This window comes from Galeopterus variegatus, unplaced genomic scaffold (assembly GCF_000696425.1).
Source record: "Galeopterus variegatus unplaced genomic scaffold, G_variegatus-3.0.2 Scaffold1965, whole genome shotgun sequence".
NCBI classification, from domain to species: Eukaryota; Metazoa; Chordata; class Mammalia; order Dermoptera; family Cynocephalidae; genus Galeopterus; species Galeopterus variegatus.
The window spans coordinates 5,793-10,809 of record NW_007728076.1 but is presented as its reverse complement, the minus strand read 5'-3'; the positions used below and the strand labels follow the sequence as shown (position 1 = coordinate 10,809).

The 5,017-nt window shown below is 45.4% G+C and overlaps 1 pseudogene; it reads right to left on the bottom strand.

The window, feature by feature from the left end:
• The window catches only part of LOC103596244, a 9,596-nt pseudogene extending 5,163 nt beyond the window's left edge, over window positions 1-4,433 (bottom strand).
• Between the last annotated feature and the right edge of the window lie 584 nt (window positions 4,434-5,017).

Below are 5,017 nucleotides of genomic sequence, written 5' to 3'. Positions count from 1 at the left end.
TGCCTCACTAACCCCAAACGCTACCACTCACTTACCCCTCCTCACCCATGCCCTAAAACCAGAATATATTTCCTTTGTAAAACTACATTATCCTGCTGCCTGCCCCCCTAATGTGAATTCCTGCATATTCTTTTGGCTCATCCCTGACATCACCCTCCAGACAGATGGAGAGATGGAGACGGGACTGGGACTAACTTCGGCCCCCCTCTCAGGAAGTGCTCCCCTGCTCCCGTAGGGCACTAATTGTACCTTTTTAATTGGGGCAGGGATCCTTCCTGCAAATGGACCTGGCATAGCGGGCCCTACTACTGCCTCTCAATTCTATCAAAAACTCTCAGAAGAACTAAGTATAGATAGCATCTCCCCCCTCCAGTGACAGGTCACCTCACTCGTGACAGTCACTCTACAGAACCATCGGACCCTTTACTTCCTTACAGCCGAGAAGGAAGGCACCTGCCTCTTTTTGGGGAGGAATGCTGTTATTACTAAATGAGTCTGGGGTGATCCAAAACAACTTCAACCATTTCACTGAACCCTTGGATACCCTGGCTACTAGGACCCCTAACTGTGCCTCATCCTACTTTTTGGTCCCTGTCTCTTTTGGTGTTTCTCTAATTTCTTGCAGGAATGTATGCAGGCTTTCACCAACCAAAATGTCGCGGAATTGTCCCTGCAAGGAGGATATCAGCCCCTCAGAATCAGCGACCCTTCCCTGGAGGAATAGAGCCTCCCCACACGAAACCAATACCCCGCCACCTAAATCTTTTATTTTTTCCATATCTTCACCCATCTCCAGCAGGAAGTAGCTTCAGAAGAATGAGACCTCCGCCCTTTTCCCCATACTTAAAAGGCAGGAATAATAGATCTGCAACATAACCAGCGCCACTTTAGACAAGCCCAAGTACAAAATGGCGATGCCCACCTCCTCCCCTCCCCCCTTCCCTTTAGGAGAAGCCTCCTGACTTGAACAGAAACCCCTTTTGCTTCTGCAAGGACGCAGTTCTCCACCCTGCTCCACATTAGCATAATGACCCTCCTTGATGGTATCAGCCAGCCCTTGGTGGCTCTACCACCCTCACACCTGGTGCTGTCCCCTCTTCAGGGCAGCCCTGGGCTGCCTGCTACTTTGAGCACAGCCCAGCAGATTTTCTTCCTTTAATAAAGCTTGAATGGTCGCCGGCGTCTCAGCTCACTTTCTTTCAAGGAGAAATTCCCACTTCTAGACAAGCCACCATGATTTTATCCTGGCCACGCTTCCATACTATCCTTGGAATATAACTATGATAAACTATGGCCAATGTCTATTCTAATGAATCACCATTTCAGCCAAGAGTAAGCACCAGAATAATCACTGACAAAATTAAGTATTCACAATAATATTTTAAGATAAAATGTTAATTCCTGATGAATTTATTTTATGTAATTTTGGGTAGGAGATCAAATAGTTTGCTGTATGTACTTATAGTGTGGTAAGTTACAAGATGCCTTCCTCACCTCTCCCCCCTTCTCGCGCTCTTCTCACCTTACAATTTCCATCTCTGATACATGAATACTAGATGGAAGCTAGTAGAAGCCCGATAGAAAAAACAAGAAAAATAAAAACTTCCTGTCCGTAATGCTTGGTAGTGTGAAAATGCAATGAAGTTTACATTTGTTAATGGAGTCATATGCAAGTACAAGAGGTCTTCAAAAAGTTCATGGGGGGCCGGTCCGGTGGCGCACTGCTACAGTGCGCTGCTTGGGAAGCGCAGTGGCGCTCCCGCCGAGGGTTNTCATGACCCTTAGAACACAATTGCATGGAGGCTTTAGACCTCTTTCTCAATCCCTTTGCACACATCTCCCTGCATCCCATTACAGGGTTCATAGATGGGAGTGCCACCTCCACGCCCACCCCCCAGGCAGGGTATGCCACAGTAATTCTAACACAAGCTATTGAGGTTGCACAACTCCCAGAGGTTGGGGTTATACACTGCAGAGGACACCAAACCTGCAATGACTGCTTAGCCCAGGGAAACAAACTGGCGGATCTAACCACAAAATAGGCTGCTCAGTCACCAGGTCCCCACTCTTCCTCTCCCACTCATGTCCTTCTCATGGCCCCTACACCCTTATCCCAATACACCCTCCAAGAAATACAACACCTCCAACAATTGGGGGCACAGGGAAAGGACAACTCGTATACTCTCTCCGGTCACTGTGTCCTCCCTACTACACAAGCTGAGCGAGTCCTTTTAGATTTCCATAATTCAGTTCTTATAGGCTATGAACTCCGACAACATCTTCTTCAGCCCTTATATTACTCTCCCCAGAAAAGGCCCCGGTGATTATCCTCTCACTCTTGCTGGCCTGCTTCACATCCCTCGCAGAAGGGCTACTATTTTACTATCTGTTCTAGTATTTGCTACAGGATTGGCAGCAGCTGCCCCCAAAGAGTGTAACATTATGGGAAGATTTCTCCTGGCACTAATTTACCTCCTATCGGTAGGATGCTTCTTAGCAATTTCATTGTGGCAATGTCCCCTTTAAATTCTTTTAGCTCCCTAACCCTTTCCATCCTTCCCTTGTTTTTTTTTTTTAAAGATGACGGTAAGGGGATCTTAACCCTTAACTTGGTGTTGTCAGCACCACGCTCAGCTAGTGAGCAAACCGGCCATCCCTATATAGGATACGAACCCGTGGCCTTGGTGTTATCAGCACCGCACTCTACCGAGTGAGCCACGGGCCGGCCTTGTATTATCTTTTAATTCTATTTTTCCACAAACTTTTGGAAATACCGTGTATTGTTCCTATTAGATGGCTCATTTGTGAAAATGTCAGCCAATATTGTTTTTGAATAAATAGTATGCACTAATCTTAAGACAAGCACAGAATATACAAATCCAAATGCTAGCTAGAGAACCCACATATGTCTTTAAATTGTAAAATTATTTTAGGTCTTTGTGCTGACAGTTTTTCTTCCTTTGAAGCTGCTCGAAGAAAAAAAAAAAACCTGTCGAAGGAACTTAGAGCTCCAGGCTCCAGTACATTAAGCAAATGATATTCTAATGTATCCCAGATCAATTTGCATTATAGTCAATGTAGGTGTTTTTCCAAATGTAGGTTCCTATGCCCTGCCATGCCATACCTACTTAATTAGAATGGGGAGAAAGGAATTTGTGGTTTTTTGTTTTTTTTTTAAAAGATGACCGGTAAGGGGATCTTAACCCTTGACTTGGTGTTNCAGCGAGCTGCCGGTCCGCATGTGGGATCCGAACCCTAGGCGGGAGCGCCGCCACACTCCCAAGTGGCGCACTGTTGCGCCACCGGGCCGGCCCTGTATTATCTTTTAATTCTATTTTTCCACAAACTTTTGGAAATACCCGTGTATTGTTCCTATTAGATGGCTCATTTGTGAAAATGTCAGCCAATATTGTTTTTGAATAAAAAGTATGCACTAATCTTAAGACAAGCACAGAATATATAAATCCAAATGCTAGCTAGAGAACCCACATATGTCTTTAAATTGTAAAATTATTTTAGGTCTTTGTTCTGACAGTTTTTCTTCCTTTGAAGCTGCTCGAAGAAAAAAAAAAAAAAAACCTGTCGAAGGAACTTAGAGCTCCAGGCTCCAGTACATTAAGCAAATGATATTCTAATGTACCCCAGATCAATTTGCATTATAGTCAATGTAGGTGTTTTTACAAATGTAGGTTCCTATGCCCTGCCATGCCATACCTACTTAATTAGAATGGGGAGAAAGGAATTTGTGGGTTTTTTTTTTAAAGATGACCGGTAAGGGGATCTTAACCCTTGACTTGGTGTTGTCAGCACCACGCTCAGCCAGTGAGCGAACCGGCCATCCCTATGTGGGATCCGAACCCGGGGCCTTGGTGTTATCAGCACCGCACTCTCCCGAGTGAGCCACGGGCCGGCCCAAGACATTGATTTAATCATTCGTCTTTGTGTTCAGAAAACATCCACTGCCTCCCTCCCCACCGTTCACAGTTCAGAGTTTAAATTTCCTCCTGGTATTCAAGGCATCTCACAGCCTGTTTTCACCATAACTATTCAGATTGCCGTCCTTACATCCTCCCTGCCAAAACATGCCTTGTTTATCCCCCACTCCATGTTCATTTAAACTGTAAATCTCCCTTCAACCCATTCTCCAAGGCCAGCTTAACCTCCACCCCTGAGCCTGCCAGCCTTTTTTTCCACCTCCTGGGCCTTTGTGGTACTTGTTGCCTTGCACTGTTAAATGCTGTGTGTGTTCAACTTGTTTTCCCAACTGCATGGTAGAATTCCCAGTGGTAGGACCACTTTTTTTTTCCTTTTTGGCCTTCTCCTCAGCAGCTTGCACAGCGCTTTACCTGGGGTGGGTTCTTAGAAAATCTGTGCTGAATGAATTTGTCATCAGATCTTTGCTTCTCAGGACAGAAAGAGCTCCTAGAGACCATCTCGTCCAACACTGTTTCATGTTGGATTCTGCACCATGACATACCAGATAGACGGTCATCTAGAGACGGGAAGCTGCCCACCTCCTGGGAAGGCTCACTTCATTACTGGGCAGTTCTAATTGTTAAAAATACAAAAACAAACAAACAAAAAAAGATAATTCTATAGACCTGAGATCTTGTTCCTGGCACCTTCTGCCCATTCACCCTAGTTTTGCCCTCTGGGGCTTTAGAGAGGTGGAGGGGAAGCCTGGTTCCTCTTCCAAGGCAGCCTTTTAGATTTTCAGTGGTAGTGAATCTGTTCAGTACCCCTCTATCTTGTTGATCTTCCAGGGTTGAGATGTTGGGGAAGCACTTTTTTTAATTTCAAGAAGCAGTCAGGTTAGACTTTGGTTCATTGTTTTTTGAAAGTCTTATATGTACATGTCACAGCGCTCAGTGCCATATTCCTCTGGTCCCCTCAGAGGTGTAACACTTGTCCCCCGGGGGAAGATGTGGGCTCATCCTACCATGGATGGCTGTTTTGGAGGTAAAAGGTTAGCAATTCTTAGTTCAGTACCCTGCTGTACCGTACCTCCTCCTTGGCC